This window comes from Scyliorhinus torazame, chromosome 8, assembly GCF_047496885.1.
Source record: "Scyliorhinus torazame isolate Kashiwa2021f chromosome 8, sScyTor2.1, whole genome shotgun sequence".
NCBI lineage: Eukaryota > Metazoa > Chordata > Chondrichthyes > Carcharhiniformes > Scyliorhinidae > Scyliorhinus > Scyliorhinus torazame.
In genome coordinates this window covers 57,969,477-57,990,662 of record NC_092714.1, presented here as the reverse complement: position 1 = coordinate 57,990,662, position 21,186 = coordinate 57,969,477, and positions in this window count along the sequence as shown.

Here is a 21,186-nt window from a genome sequence, read left to right as displayed (position 1 = left end):
CAGAGCTAGCCTGGTCTAGATAATTAGAGTTAGTTTACTTAGAGTAATAGAGAGTCAACCCACAGCCAGCTGTGTGCATTGTTATAAAAGTTCAATAAATCGTATTGAACCAATGCCTATGTTTGGTGTATGCTTTATAGTCTATCTGCATCGTGTTGCAGTCTGTGCTACCCCAGGGTGAATAACACGACATGATACCAGGAGTGGCTACTTCATCTAAGTAATTTACCTTCAAGAGCTCACTGACGACCAGCAAGTGCCTTCCAGCGGCATGGAGAAGATCCAGGCACCTCCACAGCTCCGGATCTCCGGGAACCTTGGCGCCAACTGGCGGGTCTTCAAGCAGAAATTCAGTCTATACATTGAGGCCTCGGGCCTCGAAAATGTGTCCGATGCCAGAAAAATTGCGCTGCTCCTATTGACTGCGGGGGACCAGGCCATTCAAATCTTCAATTCGTTCACTTTTGCCAACGGCGAGGACAAGACCAAGTTCCAGACCGTGTGAGCCAAATTCGACAGTCACTGTGAAGTCGAAACGAACAAGAGCTTCGAGCGCTATGTCTTCCAGCAACGCCTTTAGGGTAAGGATGAGCCTTTCCAATCTTTTCTCACTCATCTCCGCATTCTAGCGCAATCCTGCAACTATGACGACACCGCTGATTCCCTCATCAGGGATCAGATCGTGTTTGGCGTCCACTCCGACGCCCTGCAGGAGCAGCTCCTAAAAATAAAAAATATGACTCTGCCAGCAGCCATCGAGACGTGCAAAGTCCATGAACAGGCAAAGAGTTGCTACTCTCGCCATAAATTGGCAAAGCAGGACCAACTTGCCTCCCACGAGGCAGAGAGTGTATAGGCCATCGCCCGAATGCAGCGCCTTCGCATCGATAAAGGCGGCCATTTCACGCGCTTTTCCCGAGGTCCCACGCATGCGCTCCACGGACGGGAGAACGAAGCGGCCAAAGACCACACTGCACAGGTGTGAGCGGTGGCTGACCGCACTGCGCATGTGCGATGACGCATGGAGCATTACGACGTCAGCGTGATGACGTGCCCCAACTGCGGCACCGCCCATTTAAAGCGGCAATGCCCTGCAACAGGCAGGCGATGTCTAAATTGTCGGAAGCCTGGCCATTATGCAGCCTTGTGCAGGTCTGCACCTCCGATCATGGGCCAGCGATCCCGGTTCCAACGCAATCGCGTTCGAAGTGTGCAGCAAGGGCTGCTGGATTCGGAACCTGATACCGCCACGGATCCAGAGGACGACTGCCCGGACTCCCCATATCGAGTGAGCATCATTACCATGTATGACAAGGCCTCCTCACGTTCAGCAACACACACACCCATCCTCAATGTGGATTCTACGGACGAGTGGCGTGCAATCGCACAAGTTAACCACTGCAGCATCCGGTTCAAGCTGGACACTGGTGCTTCAGCCAATCTCATCTCAAGCAGATCTTGCTCGCATCCGAAGGCAGCCAACAATTCTTCCACCGGCCTGCCAGCTGCTTGACTATAATGGCAATGCCTCACTGCGTTAGGGTCCTGCCACCTGCATGTCTCCAACAAGGCCATCAAGACCACATTGCAGTTTGAAATTGTCAAGCCCGACAAGGCTTTCCTGCTTGGTGCCCATGCATACAAGCTACTCAATCTCGTCCAGCGTGTACATGCCATGTCCTCTGCCAACATGAATCTTCAGGCCAACATTGACGAGCTACTATTGCAATATCCGGAGATGTTCAGTGGGATGGGCGCGCTGCCGTACCGCTACAAAATCTTACTCAGGCCTGATGCCACGCCTGTGATCCATGCACCACGCCAGGTACCGGCTCCTCTGAAGGACCGTTTAAAGGCGCAGCTGCTGGAGCTCCAAGACCAGGGTATAATATCTAAAGTGACGGAGCCAACTGACTCGGTCAGCTCAATGGTCTGTGTGAAGAAGCCCTCTGGAGAACTGCGCATTTGTATAGATCCCAAGGATCTTAACCGGAACATGATGCGGGAACACTACCCGATCCCGAAGCGGGAGGAGCTGACAAGTGAGATTGCACATGCCAATGGATCCATTTCGGCGGGAGCGGCCTGCAGGGGCTGCCGGTAGGTGAGTATTTGAGTTTAAAATTACTTACCTGGTCCCGTTTCTGTTCTTCTTTTCTGTTTTATTTTTTATTTTATTTTTTTAAGGCGGGACCCGGAAGTTCGACCCGGAACCGGAAGTTCGACCCGCGGGCTTCTGGGAAGGTTTCCCCCCCCCACCAATAAATTCTGGTGGAGAGGGGGTCATAGATAGCAGCTTCAGGGAATTAGTTACACCAAAGATTGGAGATAGATGGGTAACTGTAAGAGGGACTGGGAAGAAGCAGTCAGTGCAGGGATCCCCTGCGGTCGTTCCCCTGAGTAACAAGTATACCGCTTTGGATACTTGTGGGGGGGGGGACTTACCAGGGGGTCAGCCATGGGGTATGGGCCTCTGGCACGGAGTCTGTCCCTGTTGCTCAGAAGGGAAGGGGGAGAGGAGCAGAGCATTAGAAATTGGGGTCTCGATAGTCAGGGGCACAGATAGGAGATTTTGTGGGAGCGAGAGAGACTCACGTTTGGTATGTTGCCTCCCAGGTGCAAGGGTACGTGATGTCTCGGATCGTGTTTTCCGGGTCCTTAAGGGGGAGGGGGAGCACCCCCAAGTCGTGGTCCACATTGCACTAACAACATAGGTAGGAAAGGGGACAAGGATGTCAGGCAGGCTTTCAGGGAGCTAGGATGGAAGCTCAGAACGAGAACAAACAGAGTTGTTATCTCTGGGTTGTTGCCCGTGCCACGTGATAATGAGATGAGGAATAGGGAGAGAGAGCAATTAAACACGTGGCTACAGGGATGGTGCAGGCGGGAGGGATTCAGATTTCTGGATAACTGGGGCTCTTTCTGGGGAAGGTGGGACCTCTACAGACAGGATGGTCTACATCTGAACCTGAGGGGCACAAATATCCTGGGGGGGAGATTTGTTAGTGCTCTTTGGGGGGGTTTAAACTAATGCAGCAGGGGCATGGGAACCTGGATTGTAGTTTTAGGGTACGGGAGAATGAGAGTATAGAGGTCAGGAGCACAGATTTGACTTCGCAGGAGGGGGCCAGTGTTCAGGTAGGTGGTTTGAAGTGTGTCTACTTCAATGCCAGGAGTATACAAAATAAGGTAGGGGAACTGGCAGCATGGGTTGGTACCTGGGACTTCGATGTTGTGGCCATTTCGGAGACATGGATAGAGCAGGGACAGGAATGGATGTTGCAGGTTCCGGGGTTTAGGTGTTTTAGTAAGCTCAGAGAAGGAGACAAACGAGGGGGAGGTGTGGCGCTGCTAGTCAAGAACAGTATTACGGTGGCGGAGAGGATGCTAGATGGGGACTCTTCTTCCGAGGTAGTATGGGCTGAGGTTAGAAACAGGAAAGGAGAGGTCACCCTGTTGGGAGTTTTCTATAGGCCTCCAAATAGTTCTAGGGATGTAGAGGAAAGGATGGCGAAGATGATTCTGGATAAGAGCGAAAGTAACAGGGTAGTTATTATGGGAGACTTTAACTTTCCAAATATTGACTGGAAAAGATATAGTTCGAGTACATTAGATGGGCCGTTTTTTTGTACAATGTGTGCAGGAGGGTTTCCTGACACAATATGTTGACAGGCCAACAAGAGGCGAGGCCACTTTGGATTTGGTTTTGGGTAATGAACCAGGCCAGGTGTTAAATTTGGAGGTAGGTGAGCACTTTGGGGACAGTGACCACAATTCGGTGACGTTTACGTTAATGATGGAAAGGGATAAGTATACCCCGCAGGGCAAGAGTTATAGCTGGGGGAAGGGCAATTATGATGCCATTAGACATGACTTGGGCGGGGGGGTAGGTTGGAGAAGTAGGCTGCAAGTGTTGGGCACACTGGATATGTGGAGTTTGTTCAAGGAACAGCTACTGCGTGTTCTTGATAAGTACGTAGCGGTCAGGCAGGGAGGAAGGCGTCGAGCGAGGGAACCGTGGTTTACCAAAGAAGTGGAATCTCTTGTTAAGAGGAAGAGGGAGGCCTATGTGAAGATGAGGTGTGAAGTTTCAGTTGGGGCGCTTGATAGTTACAAGGTAGCGAGGAAGGATCTAAAGAGAGAGCTAAGACGAGCAAGGAGGGGACATGAGAAGTATTTGGCAGGTAGGATTAAGGAAAACCCAAAAGCTTTCTATAGGTATGTCAGGAATAAAAGAATGACTAGGGTAAGAGTAGGGCCAGTCAAGGACAGGGATGGGAAGTTGTGTGTGGAGTTTAAAGAGATAGGCGAGATACTAAATGAATATTTTTCGTCAGTATTCACTCAGGAAAAAGAGAATGTTGTGGAGGAGAATGCTGAGACCCAGGCTATTAGAATAGATGGCATTGAGGTACGTAGGGAAGAGGTGTTGGCAATTCTGGACAGGCTGAAAATAGATAAGTCCCCGGAGCCTGATGGGATTTATCCTAGGATTCTCTGGGAAGCCAGGGAAGAGATTGCTGAGCCTTTGGCTTTGATTTTTATGTCATCATTGGCTACAGGAATAGTGCCAGAGGACTGGAGGATAGCAAATGTGGTCCCTTTGTTCAAGAAGGGGAGCAGAGACAACCCCGGCAACTATAGGCCGGTGAGCCTCACGTCTGTTGTGGGTAAAGTCTTGGAGGGGATTATAAGAGACAAGATTTATAATCATCTAGATGGGAATAATATGATCAGGGATAGTCAGCATGGCTTAGTGAAGGGTAGGTCATGCCTCACAAACCTTATCGAGTTCTTTGAGAAGGTGACTGAACAGGTAGACGAGGGTAGAGCAGTTGATGTGGTGTATATGGATTTCAGTAAAGCGTTTGATAAGGTTCCCCACGGTAGGATATTGCAGAAAAAACGGAGGCTGGGGATTGAGGGTGATTTAGAGATGTGGATCAGAAATTGGCTCGCTGAAAGAAGACCAGAGGGTGGTGGTTGATGGGAAATGTTCAGAATGGAGTTCAGTTACAAGTGGCGTACCACAAGGATCTGTTCTGGGGCCGTTGCTGTTTGTCATTTTTATAAATGACCTAGAGGAGGGCGCAGAAGGGTGGGTGAGTTAATTTGCAGACGACACTAAAGTCGGTGGTGTTGTCGACAGTGCGGAAGGATGTTGCAGGTTACAGAGGGACATAGATAAGCTGCAGAGCTGGGCTGAGAGGTGGCAAATGGAGTTTAATGTAGAGAAGTGTGAGGTGATTCACGTTGGAAGGAATAACAGGAATGCGGAATATTTGGCTAATGGTAAAATTCTTGGAAGTGTGGATGAGCAGAGGGATCTCGGTGTCCATGTACATAGATCCCTGAAAGTTGCCACCCAGGTTGATAGGGTTGTGAAGAAGGCCTATGGAGTTTTGGCCTTTATTGGTAGAGGGATTGAGTTCCGGAGTCATGAGGTCATGTTGCAGCTGTACAAAACTCTGGTACGGCCGCATTTGGAGTATTGCGTACAGTTCTGGTCACCTCATTATAGGAAGGACGTGGAAGCTTTGGAACGGGTGCAGAGGAGATTTACCAGGATGTTGCCTGGTATGGAGGGAAAATCTTATGAGGAAAGGCTGATGGACTTGAGGTTGTTTTCGTTAGAGAGAAGAAGATTAAGAGGAGACTTAATAGAGGCATACAAAATGATCAGGGGGTTAGATAGGGTGGACAGTGAGAGCCTTCTCCCGCGGATGAAAATGGCTGGCACGAGGGGACATAGCCTTAAACTGAGGGGTAATAGATATAGGACAGAGGTCAGAGGTAGGTTCTTTACGCAAAGAGTGGTGAGGCCGTGGAATGCCCTACCTGCAACAGTAGTGAACCCACCAACTTTGAGGGCATTTAAAAGTTTATTGGATAAGCATATGGATGATAATGGCATAGTGTAGGTTAGATGGCTTTTGTTTTTTGACTTCCCATGTCGGTGCAACATCGTGGGCCGAAGGGCCTGTACTGCGCTGTATCGTTCTATGTTCTATGTTCTAATATGGCTGCATTCCCGCCTGTAAAGGCGCCATCATCCCCACCCCCACCTCTCAGGTGGTTGACAAGAATCCGACGCCAGCCCCAGCGACTGGACTTATAAATATTTCCTTTGTATATATTGTTCTGTATATGCACGCTAGACACCTTACATGTACATATGCATTCACTCACCAATTGCTGTAAATAGTTATCTCTGTAAATATGTTGTATATGCTCTAAGCAACCGACAATTTTTTTTTTAAAAAGGGAGGATGTCCCATGCACATCATGAGGTAAAAGCAGACAGTGACAGACACCCAGGTGAGCCAATCAACATACATGACAAAAAACAACCAATCACCAGACAGAACACCAGAGGGGGGTTTCCAACTATAAAACACACGAGGCATCAGCACTCCGCCTCTTTCCACTGGTGACTACTGTAGTGACAGTCAGGGTGTACATATCAGTCAGCACCTTCTACACGTGGATCAGAGCTAGCCTGGTCTAGATAGTTAGAGACAGTTTACTTAGAGTAGTAGAGAGTCAACCCACAGCCAGCTGTGTGCATTGTTACAGAAGTTCAATAAATCGTATTGAACCAACACCTACGTTTGGTGTATGTTTTATAGTCTATCTGCATCATGTTGCAGTCCGTGTTACCCCAGGGTGAATAACACAACAGCATCTGGCTCCTTTCTTGAAGATGGTCACACGGTGTGGGATTGTGTCGAGAGTACTTGCATCGAACACTGTGTCTTGCTTGAAGAGATCCTCGAAGTGCGCTCACCAGCGGGCGTCTGGGTTTGATGGCGATGGATGAACAAGAGATGGCAAGTATGAGGGGAATAAAGGAAAATTGAAGAACGTTAGGATGGGAAGAGGGGTTAAAACCATAGCCAAGGAGGAGGGATTACAGGTGGCTAGGCTTGCAAGAAGGGAAATGGTGGGGGTGAAGAGATTTAGGGCGGGATTCTCCGACCCCCCGCAGGGTCAGAGAATCCCCGGGGGGTGGTGTGAATCCCGCCCCGCCACTCCGACGCCGGCTGCCGTATTCTCCTGCGCCAGCTTTCGGGCATGGATCACGCCACGCCAGTCGGGGGCCGTTGGCAGCAGCCCCCCCCCCCGGCAATTCTCTGGGCCCCGATGGGCCGAGCAGCCGCCCATTTTTGGCCAGTCCCGCCGGCGTGGATTGGACATGGTCCCACGTGGCGGGACCTGGCATGTAAGTTGGTTGGTGCGGTCCTCGGGGGGCGTGGGGGGATCCAACCCTGGGGGGAGCCGCCACCGTGGCTTGGCCCGCGATCGGGGCCCACTGACCTGCAGGCGGGCCTGTGCCATGGGGGCACTTCTTCCTTCCACGCCGGCCCCTGTAGGGCTCTGCCATGGCTGGCGCGGAGAAGACACTCCCCTGCGCATGCGCCAGAATATGCCGGCCGGTCTGTGCATGCGCGGAACCACGCCAGCGGTTCTGTGCGTGTGCTAACTCGCGCAGTCCCTTCAGCGCCGGCTGGCGCAGCGCCAACCCCCTCCGCCACTGGCCTAGCCCCCGGAGAATTCCACTACATCCAGTCGGCCCGACGCTGTAGTGGTTTGCGCCGTTTTTTACGCCGGCGTTGGGCCACCACGCCGATTCGGGAGAATCCCGCCTTTAATGTTTAAAAGGTTTATCTGAGATCAGTACCTTCCTTTGGTGAACCAGTTGCCATTTAGAAATTACTGTAGGGGTAGGGGAGCAAAACTGGAGAAATGTACATTTTTTCCACACTGCTCACAGCACGATACCAAGTATGGTGCTGGAGGCACCGAGTGATACAAAAGGAATTCAATAATAAAAGAGATAACAGGTGAAGAGAATTTGAATAAAATTGTACTAAAAACTTGCTGTTTTCAACTTCAGGATAAGCCTTCCACAAATGGTTTGGTGATCATTACTTGTGCTGACTTCTGCAGATTTGGGATCACCAGAAGTGATTGAAGATATGGATTGGATGGTGATCAGTCACAGGATCAATGGATCATTAGTAAGATCAAGTACTTCGAACTAACTGAGAATCAAATGTGTAGTATTCTGGTATGTGTGGCTTGATCAGCAGCAAACCAAGAGGTGCCTTTATACACTACTTAGGGGTCACTAACTTCCAGAATGTCTAGAAAATAATATCTTACATAAAAAACAATATGCTTATTGTGTAAGCAAATCATAACTTCAGTATTTATGTGTTACATAGTCTGCCTTTCCCATGAGTAAAAATAAATACATTACTGACATGGAGTGTAAAACACCGGCATAAATCTGGTGGCTGAATGGCCTGTTTCTGTATTAATACCCCCCCACCCCCGGCAGCGAGTTCCAGATTCCCACCAGCCTCTGGGTGAAAAAGTCTTTCCTTTTAAAGTGAACCTTGTTTCCTACCTCAAAAATCCCGATAATTACACTTACCGTTTCCACACAAAGAAACATTAAAAAAACACACAATACACAGTCACCATCATAGTATCATAGAATTTACAGTGCGGAAGGTGGCCATTCGGCCCATCGAGTCTGCACTGGCCCTTGGAAAGAGCACCCTACCTAAGCCCACACCCCTACCCTATCCACGTAACCCACCTAACCTTTTTGAACACGATGGCCAATTTAGCATGGCCAATCCACCTAACCTGCACACTTTTGGACATCAATAGAGAGAATCTGGACATCAATAGATAAAATAAACAGGTCCACTTTTAAAACAGAACTGACAGATGAAAGCTCAGCAGGATAACTGGGAGGTGCTTGTAAAACCTCCTGCTCAATATGGTTTGCAGATTATATCGCGTAAAGAACTAGATTACGAGAAAGGAATACTGACATTGCACTAATCAAAACTATTCCACGAAAAACAATAGGAGCACAAGAGGGCAGCAAAACATTATACTTCAGTATTGCTGAAAAAGCAAACAGGCTGTCAAAGCTTTTCATCTTGGCTGGCTTTGAAAGCAGACCAAGGCAGGCCAGCATCACGGTTCAATTCCCGTACCAGCCTCCCCGAACAGGCGCCGGAATGTGGCGACTAGGGGCTTTTCACAGTAACTTCATTTGAAGCCGACTTGTGACAATAAGCGATTTTCCGAGGGGCTGGTTTAGCTCACTGGGCTAAATCGCTGGCTTTTAAAGCAGACCAAGGCAGGCCAGCAGCACGGTTCGGTTCCCGTACCAGCCTCCCCGAACAGGTGCTGGAATGTGGCGACTAGGGGCTTTTCACAGTAACTTCATTGAAGCCTACTCGTGACAATAAGCGATTTTCATTTCATTTCTTGCCAAATTTCAAAGGAAGCAGCAATTTATACTGAATGAGAAAAGGTTGCTGATTGGTTGGCAAGTCGGCTCTGGTTGGTCGAGATGTTGCTATGGGGAATACACCAGGGAGCGATTGTTCCCCATGATTTTGTTTCATTGAAAGAAAGCGCAGTGCCAAGACATATCCCTTGTGCCTGCTGAAGTCACGTCCCTGAAAATGAATATATGCAGCTGCTAGCAAGTGCAAGTGAGCCACATTGCACGACTGATGACTTTGTATTGGGTGTTCATGTAATTCTTGGCACATTTGGGATTGTTCAGCAAGTGCTGCTTAATCGCAGATTCACATCTAACATTAGAGATTATGTTCTGAGTTTTGTGCACACAGGCTGGTTGGGTATAGCCAGCACTCTGCCTGTTGTGAACAGAAAAAAGAATGTGCTGTTTGATACGATCTGCCAGTAATTGGGATGTACAGCTCACATTCCTGGCATCACACTGGCACTGAATTTCATATACAGCATGACTCATTTGTGTGGTAGACAGAAGATGTTTTGGCTTGACAATAGCATCCTGTTGGTGGAGTCACCATTCATCTTGCTACTGCATGGTAGCATCGTGAAATGGCCAACTTCACCTGCTGCTCAAATCTTTGAAAACCCTTACCCTTCCAGGGTAATTTGTAGTAGATTGGGCACTTTTCATGTCTGGACGTAGCAGCTTCAGGTCCATTTGTGAGTGTCCACGATACACAGCAAGCAGTGATCTGATCAGGGTAGCATTATCCCACAAGATAGCTTTGATGTACCCTATTTCGGCAGCAAGCTTGCACCGTGTGCAGAATGGGCCCTAGGTCATCAGGTCCAGGGATTTGCTGTCACTTCATCCCATTAATTTCTCCAGTACTCATTGCATTTGTTACTGATTGTTGTTTATTGTTGGGTGTAAATTTGGGAGAAAATGTGAAAAAGGAGGAGAATAAAAATATATATTTTTAAAATTTCTCCAGTACTATTTCTTAACTTAAAAAAAATCAATAAAAGTAGTTGGAGATTATGAATGAGATTCTCTGGCCTCCCGACGGTGTGTCACTCGGCAGTGGGAGGCAACCCACCATTGGCCGGCAGCGGGAACGTCTGGTCCCGCCTCTGTCAATGGGATTTCCCATTGAATCCACCCCACGCCGCTGGGAAATTCACACCAGGGGGGCGCTAAAAGATCTCGCCCTATCTGTTTTACTATTCCCCCAACTGACTGTGTGTCACATTTTAGGATTTCTGAACTTTTTTGTGACTGAACATTCTTTTTTTAAAATAAATTTAGAGTACCCAATTCCTTTTGTTCCAATTAAGGAGCAATTTAGCGTGGCCAATCCACCTACCCTGCACATCTTTTTGGGTTGTGGGGGTAAGACCCACGCAGACATGGGGAGATTGTGCAAACTCCATACGGACAGTGACCCGGGGCCGGGGTCGAACCCAGGTCCTTGGTGCCATGAGGCAGCAGTGCTAACCACTACGCCACCGTGCTGCTCTGTGACTGAAGATTTTGGATATGATTCATCTTAAATCTGTTGCTTTAGCTTAACTTCAGATCATAATGATTTAAAATTCTTTTGGCAACCAAAATTGAAGATGGGTTTACAACAGGTGGAATGGTTTGCGGAACACATTCCACCAACAACAACCAAGAAACAAATCACCCCAAAGCCCTGACAATCATGGCTGGAGATTTCAATCAGGCCAACCTCAGGAGGGTCTGACTCAAACTCCATCAACATATCTCCTGCTCCACCAGAGATGCAAACACCCTGAACCAGTGCTACACGAACATCAAAGAAGCCTACCGCTCCATTCCCCGACCTCACTTTAGCAAATCCGACCACAAGTTGGTGTTCCTACTTCCGGCTTACAAACAGCAACTCAAGCGTGCTGAGCCAGTCAAGAAAGCCATGCAGTGCTGGTCCGAGGAATCTGAGGACATCATCCACGACTGCTTGGAGACTGTGGACTGGTCCATATTCAAGGCCGCGACAGTGAACCTGGACGCGTACGCAACCACTGTCACAGACTTCATCAGTAAGTGTGTCGAGGACTGTGTACCAAAGAAGACAATACAGGTATTCCCCAATCGGAAACCCTGGCTCAACCAAAAGGTTCACTCCGTGCTGAAGTTCCGGACGGAGGCGTTCAAGTCTGACAACCCTGACCTATGTAAGAAATCCAGGTACGACGTACGGAAAGCCATCAGGGATGCAAAAAGACAATACCGCATCAAACTAGAGTCCCAGGCCAACGACACTAACCCATGACGACTATGGCAGGGCCTACACAAGATCACAGGCTATAAAGCAAGGCCAGGCGGAATATCTGGGGCTGGAAAAACCCTCCCCGATGATCTGAACAAGTTCTATGCTCGCTTTGAGCAGTCAGCCAATGCATCAGTGCCACCCGCCCCAACAGCCCTGGACACACCCATACCCACTATTACAGCCTCAGAGGTGAGAGCTGCCTTTTTGAAAGTGAATCCACGGAAAGCGACGGGCCCCGACGGAGTACCAGGGCAAGCACTCAGAGCCTGCGCAGACTAGCTGGCGAGTGTATTCGCAGATATCTTCCCCACCTCACTCCTCCGCTCTGAGGTCCCCACTTCCTTCATGAAGACCACCATAATACTGGTACCAAAGAAGAACAAGGTAGCCTGCCTTAACGACTACCGACCGGTGGTCCTAACATCTGTTATCATAGAACATAGAAAATACAGCACAGAACAGGCCCTTCGGCCCACGATGTTGTGCCGAACCTTTGTCCTAGATTAATCATAGATTATCATTGAATTTACAGTGCAGAAGGAGGCCATTCGGCCCTTTGAGTCTGCACCGGCTCTTGGAAAGAGCACCCTACCCAAACTCAACACCTCCACCCAACACCAAGGGCAATTTTGGACACGAAGGGCAATTTATCATGGCCAATCCACCTACCCTGCACATCTTTGGACTGTGGGAAGAAACCGGAGCACCCGGAGGAAACCCACGCAGACACGGGGAGGACGTGCAGACTCCGCACAGACAATGACCCAAGCTGGAATCGAACCTGGGACCATGGATCTGTGAAGCAATTGTGCTATCCACAATGCTACCGTGCTGCCCTTAAGAACAAATAAATCTACACTATATCATTTTACCATAATCCATGTACCTATCCAATAGCTGCTTGAAGGTCCCTAATGTTTCCGACTCAACTACTTCCACAGGCAGTGCATTCCATGCCCCCACTACTCTCTGGGTAAAGAACCTACCTCTGATATCCCTCCTATATCTTCCACCTTTCACCTTAAATTTATGTCCCCTTGTAATGGTTTGTTCCACCCGGGGAAAAAGTCTCTGACTGTCTATTCTATCTATTCCCCTGATCATCTTATAACCCTCTATCAAGTCGCCCCTCATCCTTCTCCGTTCTAATGAGAAAAGGCCTAGCACCCTCAACCTTTCCTCGTAAGACCTACTCTCCATTTCAGGTAACATCCTGGTAAATCTTCTTTGCACCTTTTCCAAAGCTTCCACATCCTTCCTAAAATGAGGTGACCAGAACTGTACACAGTACTCCAAATGTGGCCTTACCAAAGTTTTGTACAGCTGCATCATCACCTCACAGCTCTTAAATTCAATCCCTCTGTTAATGAACGCGAGCACACCACAGGCCTTCTTCACAGCTCTATCCACTTGAGTGGCAACTTTCAAAGATGTATGAACATAGACCCCAAGATCTCTCTGCTCCTCCACATTGCCAAGAACTCTACCGTTAACCCTGTATTCCGCATTCATATTTGTCCTTCCAAAATGGACAACCTCACACTTTTCAGGGTTAAACTCCATCTGCCTCTTCTCAGCCAGGCTCTGCATCCTATCTATGTCTCTTTGCAGCCGACAACAGCCCTCCTTACTATCCACAACTCCACCAATCTTCGTATCGTCTGCAAATTTACTGACCCACCCTTCAACTCCCTCATCCAAGTCATTAATGAAAATCACAAACAGCAGAGGACCCAGAACTGATCCCTGCGGTACGCCACTAGTAACTGGGATCCAGGCTGAATATTTGCCATCCACCACCACTCTCTGACTTCTATCGGTTAGCCAGTTCGTTATCCAACTGGCCAAATTTCCCACTATCCCATGCCTCCTTACTTTCTGCAGAAGCCTACCATGGGGAACCTTATCAAATGCCTTACTAAAATCCATGTACACTACACCCACTGCTTTACCTTCATCCACATGCTTGGTCACCTCCTTAAAGAATTCAATAAGATTTGTAAGGCAAGACCTACCCCTCACAAATCCGTGCTGACTATCCCTAATCAAGCAGTGTCTTTCCAGATGCTCAGAAATCCTATCCTTCAGTACCCTTTCCATTACTTTGCCTACCACCGAAGTAAGACTAACTGGCCTGTAATTCCCAGGGTTATCCCTAGTCCCTTTTTTGAACAGTGGCACGACATTCGCCACTCTCCAATCCCCTGGTACCACCCCTGTTGACAGTGAGGACGAAAAGATCATTGCCAACGGCTCTGCAATTTCATCTCTTGCTTCCTTGGATATATCCCATCAGGCCCGGGGGACTTGTCTATCCTCAAGTTTTTCAAAATGCCCAACACATCTTCCTTCCTAACAAGTATTTCCTCGAGCTTACCAGTCTGTTTCACACTGTCCTCTCCAACAATATCGCCCCTCTCATTTGTAAATACAGAAGAAAAGTACTCGTTCAAGACCTCTCCTATCTCTTCAGACTGAATACACAATCTCCCGCTACTGTCCTTGATCGGACCTACCCTCGCTCTAGTCATTCTCATATTTCTCACATATGTGTAAAAGGCCTTGGGGTTTTCCTTGATCCTACCCGCCAAAGATTGTTCATGCCCTCTCTTAGCTCTCCTAATCCCTTTCTTCAGTTCCCTCCTGGCTATCTTGTATCCCTCCAATGCCCTGTCTGAACCTTGTTTCCTCAGCCTTACATAAGTCTCCTTTTTCCTCTTAACAAGACATTCAACCTCTCTTGTCAACCATGGTTCCCTCACTCGACCATCTCTTCCCTGCCTGACAGGGACATACATATCAAGGACACGTAGTACCTGTTCCTTGAACAAGTTCCACATTTCACTTGTGTCCTTCCCTGACAGCCTATGTTCCCAACTTATGCACTTCAATTCTTGTCTGACAACATCGTATTTACCCTTCCCCCAATTGTAAACCTTGCCCTGTTGCACGTACCTATCCCTCTCCATTACTAAAGTGAAAGTCACAGAATTGTGGTCACTATCTCCAAAATGCTCCCCCACTAACAAATCTATCACTTGCCCTGGTTCATTACCAAGTACTAAATCCAATATTGCCCCTCCTCTGGTCGGACAATCTACATACTGTGTTAGAAAAGCTTCCTGGACACACTGCACAAACACCACCCCATCCAAACTATTTGATCTAAAGAGTTTCCACTCAATATTTGGGAAGTTAAAGTCACCCATGACTACTACCCTGTGACTTCTGCACCTTTCCAAAATCTGTTTCCCAATCTGTTCCTCCACATCTCTGCTACTATTGGGGGGCCTATAGAAAACTCCCAACAAGGTGACTGCTCCTTTCCTATTTCTGACTTCAACCCATACTACCTCATTAGGGTGATACTCCTCGAACTGCCTTTCTGCAGCTGTTATACTATCTCTAATTAACAATGCCACCCCCCCCCCACCTCTTTTACCACCCTCCCTAATCTTATTGAAACATCTGTAACCAGGTACCTCCAACAACCATTTCTGCCCCTCTTCTATCCAAGTTTCCGTGATGGCCACCACATCGGAGTCCCAAGTACCGATCCATGCCTTAAGTTCACCCACCTTATTCCTGATGCTTCTTGCGTTGAAGTATACACACTTCAACCCATCTCCGTGCCTGCAAGTACTCTCCTTTGTCAGTGTTCCCGTCCCCACTGCCTCATTACACGCTTTGGCGTCCTGAATATCGGTTACCTTAGTTGCTGGACTACAAATCCGGTTCCCATTCCCCTGCCAAATTAGTTTAAACATGAAATGCTTCGAGCGGCTAGTCATGAGACAGATCACTACCAGCCTCCCAGACATCTCGATCCACTGCAGTTTGCCTAACACCGCAACCGGTCCATAGCAGATGCTATCTCCCTGGCTCTGCAATCAACACTCGAACACATCGACAACAAGGACACCTATGTAAGACTACTGTTCATAAACTACAGCTACGCCTTCAACACCATTATCCCAACAAGACTAATAACTAAACTCCGCAATCTTGGACTTGACCCCTCCCTGTGCAGCTGGATCCTCGACTTCCTCACCAACAGACCGCAATCTGTCAGGATAGGCAATAGCACCTCCTCCACAATTTTCCTCAACACCGGAGCACCGCAAGAATGTGTGCTCAGTCCTCTACTGTACTCCATATACACACATGACTGTGTGGCAAGATTTAACTCAAACTCAATCTATAAGTTTGTGGATGATACGACTGTGGTGAGCCGTATCTCAAACAACGAAGAATCAGACTACAGGAGGGTGATAAATCACTTGGTTGCATGGTGTACCGAAAACAACCTCTCTCTAAATGTCGGAAACACCAAGGAACTGACCAGAGCATTGCGCTGGTCAAGGAGACACAGACAGAGTGAGAATTTGGTAATTTGGTGCAGTGAGGTAACCAGGAAAGGTAAGTGTTTAATCTAATTGTGCTGTTTTTCAGTTAAAAGTGCAGTGTAGATTAGTGTCTGATTGGCTGAAGCGGCCCCCACCCTAATTGCTGAGAGGCAGTTATCTGGCAGTTACCTGAGGCCTGTTAAGGGGCACAAAGGTACACATTGTATTCTTCTCTTTGAAGTTTTAGTGTGAGTCATCCTAAAGTCTGTGTAAAAGACAGACAGAAAGTGCACTTAGTAAGCGTTGTGCTGGTCAAGGAGACACAGCCTGAGTGAGTGAGACACAGACAGAGTGAGAATTTGGTAATTTGGTGCAGTGAGGTAATTCGGTGAAGAGTGGGAGAAGGTGCTTTTTCCCGACTGTTTTGTTCTCTCTCTTTCTTCGGGCCTAATTTTGGGAGCCGTTCGGAGGAGGAGGAGCAGTCTCTGTGAGTATAAAAACCTAACGGTAACTTCCTGTTTTCCAGTTTTTTTCCCCAAAAGTGACGTCAGAGGGAAGCTGCGATCTGATTGGTTGATAGCAAATCTGCCCCAAATTGTTTTAAAAACACAGCTAAACTCGTAAACTTAAATTAAACTAATTAATTAATTAGTGATGGCTGGTCAGGTGATGTGCTTGAGCTGCTTGATGTGGGAGCTGGCAGATCCCATTGCGAGCTCCAGCGACCACATCTGCAGTAAGTGTTGGCTGCTCAAAGAGCTCCGGCTCAGAGTTGATGAGCTGGAGTCTGAGCTTCAAACACTGAGGCACATCCGGGAGGGGGAGACTTACCTGGACACTGTGTTTCAGGAGGCAGTCACACCTGTCAGAGTAAGTAGCTTAAATCCTGCCAGTGGCCAGGGACAGCAGGGTGTGACTGCAAGACAGGCAGGTAAAGGGAACCAGTAGTCAGGAACTCAGGAGCCTCAGCCCTTGACTCTGTCCAACAGGTATGAGGCACTTGCTCCCTGTGTGGATGGCGAACAGGGCTGTAGGAAGGATGAGTCAGCTGACCAAGGCACCATGGTTCAGCAGGCCATTCAAGGGGAGGGAGTAAATAGGCAAGTTGTAGTTGTAGGGGATTCTATTATCAGGGGGATAGATAGTATCCTTTGTGAGCAGGATAAAGAGTCCCACCTGGTATGTTGCCTGCCCGGTGCTAGGGTTCGGGACATCTCTGACCGGCTTGAAAGGATACTGGAGAGGGAGGGGGAGGATCCAGTTGTTGTGGTCCATGTCGCTACCAACAACATAGGCAAGTCTAGAAAAGAGGACCTGTTTAGAGATTATAAAGAGCTAGGATTCAAATTAAAAAACAGGTCCTCAAGGGTCATAATCTCCGGATTACTGCCCGAGCCACGTGCAACTTGGCATAGGGAGGCAAGAATAAGGGAAGTTAACACGTGGCTGAAAGAGTGGTGTGGGAAAGAGGGGTTCCTTTTCATGGGACACTGGCATCAGTTTTGGGACAGGGGGGACCTATACCGTTGGGATGGTCTCCACCTGAACCGAGCTGGGACCAGTGTTCTGGCGAAAAGAGTAAATAGGGTGGTCAATAGGACTTTAAACTAGATATTGGGGGGGAAGGGAAAGTCAGGGAACCAAGAGGTGAAGTAATCAGTGGGATGCGTAGCTGCTTAGGAATACAAAAAAGCACGAAAAGACAGAAATCAGGAGAGGTTACGATAGTCCCCATCCCACAAAATATGACACAGTGTATGGAAAGGCTCAGTAAACCAAGGTCCACCACACTCAGAAAACAAAAAGGGACGGTCAGTAGAGAATTAAAGGTGCTATATTTAAATGCGCGCAGTGTACGGAACAAGGTAGATGAGCTTGTGGCCTAGATTGTGACTGGCAGGTATGATGTGGTAGGCATCACAGAGACATGGTTGCAGGGGGTTCAGGACTGGCATTTAAACATCCAGGGATTCACAACCTATCGAAAAGACAGAGAGGTGGGCAGAGGGGGCGGGGTTGCCTTGTTAATTAGGAATGAAATTAAATCAATAGCACTGAACGACATAGGGTCAGATGATGTGGAGTCTGTGTGGGTAGAGTTGAGGAACCACAAAGGCAAAAAAAACATAATGGGAGTTATGTACAGGCCTCCTAAAAGTGGTCAGGACCAGGGGCACAAAATGCACCACAAAATAGAAAGTGCATGTCAGAAAGGCAAGGTCACAGTGATCATGGGGGACTTCAGCCAGAGAGTGGTGGGTCTGTGGAATTCATTGCCACAGAGGGCGGTGGAGGCCGGGACGTTGAGTGTCTTTAAGACAGAAGTTGATAAATTCTTGATTTCTCGAGGAATTAAGGGCTATGGAGAGAGAGCGGGTAAATGGAGTTGAAATCAGCCATGATCGAATGGTGGAGTGGACTCGCTGGGCCGAATGGCCTTACTTCCGCTCCTATGTCTTATGGTCTTATGGTCTTATGATCATCAACTTCAGGAAACGTAGCACAACACACTCCTGTCTGCATCAATGGCTCCGAAGTGGAGATGGTCGATAGCTTTAAATTCCTGAGGGTCACCATCACCAACAGTCTGTCCTGGTCCACTCACGTTGATGCAACAGTCAAGAAAGCCCAACACCGTCTCTACTTCCTACGGAAGCTAAAGAAATTTGGCATGTCTGCATCGACTCTCACAGACTTCTACAGATGTGCGATAGAGAGCATGCTATCCGGCTGCATCACAGGCTGGTATGGCAACGGCTCGGCCCAAGATCACATGAAACTGCAGAATGTGGTGAACTCAGCCGAACGCATCACACAAGCTTGCCACCCTCACATTGATTCTGTATACACCTCCCACTGCCTTAGGAAGGCAGGCAGCATTATCAGAGACCCCTCCCATGCAGGCACTGCCTTCTTCCAGACCCTTCCATCAGGCAGAAGGGACAGAAGTCTGAAGACCCGCACATCCAGACATAGGAACAGCTTCTTCCCCACAGCTACAAGACTCCTCAACGACTCCCCCTTGGACTGATCTGTTCCCTGTAAGAACACTATTCACGACGCCCTTGCTCATGTATTTGTTTTGTTTGCTTTGTTTGGCCCCTTGTTCCGCACTGTAACCAATCACCGTTTGTCGATGTACCATTTGTCAATGTTCTCTGTTGATTATTCTTTTATCTACTATGTACGTACTGTGTATGTTCCCTCGGCCACAGAAAAATACTTTTCACTGTACTTCAGTACATGTGACAATAAATCAAATCAAATCAACAATGTTCTCAGTACAGAAAATGGAAGCCCATTTAGGTTTTGCTGCCTGCCATCCAAACTCTATTGTGCCAACGTTATCATATTTAATTAGAGTGCATCAAGAGAGAATGGGTAGATGCCTCTCCAAGGAATGGATAACTAGTTTAATGACAGTCGTATTGGCCAGCCTACACACAAATCAGATTGCTAGCTTTGTGTCCAGGGACAATCAAGGGGGCTAAACAAATGTTTTGGATTTGTTGTTGAAAGTTTTATGAGGGAGACAGGCTGAAGCCTGTCCACAAATATTGTTTTAAAAAGGCAAATTTAGGAACAAAGTCTGGGAAATACTTGATCTTCAAACCCAATAGCTGCCATTGCAGGTCAGGGATGTATTCATGCAAATCGGGTACCAGCAGAAGCTGCTCAAAGATCCATTGGGGATACTTGCAATTTTCAACCTTTGGCCCACTACCAGCTGTTCTTCTCTGCCCCCTGCCCCCTATCGCCACCCTCATGGCCTGAAAACTGATTGGAATTTGCCAGATGCTACTGGCGTAGTTGGTTCTGAAATTAGTCTCTATTTCAGTCATTAACATTAGGAATCCAACTGGCTGATTCGAGTGAAGAATCAAAAGTCACAACTGGAGCATTAATCTGTCTCTTTTCTCTATCAGTTGAGTTTATATGCATTGATGGCAAGTTCTGATTTCCTTGGGTTTTTAATTTTTACCTGTCATTTCCAAGAACTTGGCTGATTTCTGGGATTCTCTGTTTTTGTCATTGTTGATAAGTAATGTGAGAGTTCTGAAATAGGTGTGGTTTACTTTAATTTGAAAGGGATCAGGAACCTAGCTCCAGGGATTCACCGGTCCCTGCTTGGAACTAATTAATAATCACAGAGTCAATTTTAACTCCCAGCAGGTTTATGGCTTGAAACCACAGAGTTTCTGAGCTGAGTGATGGCATATCTGCTATGCCAATTTTAACTGCTTGGTCTCATTAAACTTTGCACCCATTAAACTCTGTCCTCCATGCAGGTAGGAGTTTTGTCTGTGCGAAGGAACGGTGAGGTGCAGGAAAGGGATTTCGGTGACAATCTGGGTTCAGAAAGCTAGGTTTTCCTTGTGGTTACTGTCATAATATACACCAGTATATCATGGTGCAGACACACATACTGACGGACACACAGCAAGATCAATCAACACACACAACACCGTAGCCAATCACCATTTAGAGCACACTCACTATATAGACAGAGGGCATCAGAGTTCCCGCTCATTCGGGATGCAGCCTCTCAGAAGGACAGAGCTTACAGCTTACAGCACAGATCTTCACCATGTGCTGAGTGCATAGACTGGTTAGGACAGGCATAGGTCTTTAGTTTAATCTAACATCGTGTTAACCCACAGTGAAAGTATATTCAACAGTTTCTAACTTAATAAAATAGTGTTGCACTATTTTAAGTGTTGGTGGCCTGTATGTGTTCCACGGATCCAGAGCACCCAACACATCATGGTACCAGGAGTTGAGGGATATTAGAACTTCTTACACCTACCTGCAAGTGATCTGCCTTCCACCAGCATACAGCCATCGTGCAAAATGGACAGCATCCGCCCGCCGCTGCCGCTCCGCATCACCGGTAACATAGGGGCCAACTGGAAGATATTCAAACAACGCTTCCAGCTCTACCTTGAAGCCACAGACCGGGAAGCTGCCTCAGACACCAGGAAGATTGCTCTCTTCCTATCCACGGCCGGGGAACATGCCATCCACATTTTCAATTCTCTCACCTTTGCTGATGGTGAAGATAAATCAAAATTCAAGACAATCCTCCTTAAGTTTGACAGTCACTGCGACATCGAGGTGAATGAAAGTTTTAAGCGCTATGTATTCCAACAGCGTTTGCAGGGTAAGGATGAACTTTTCCAGTCCTTTCTCACCCACCTCCGCATCCTTGCGCAGTCCTGTGATTACGGGCCCACCTCCGACTCCATGATACG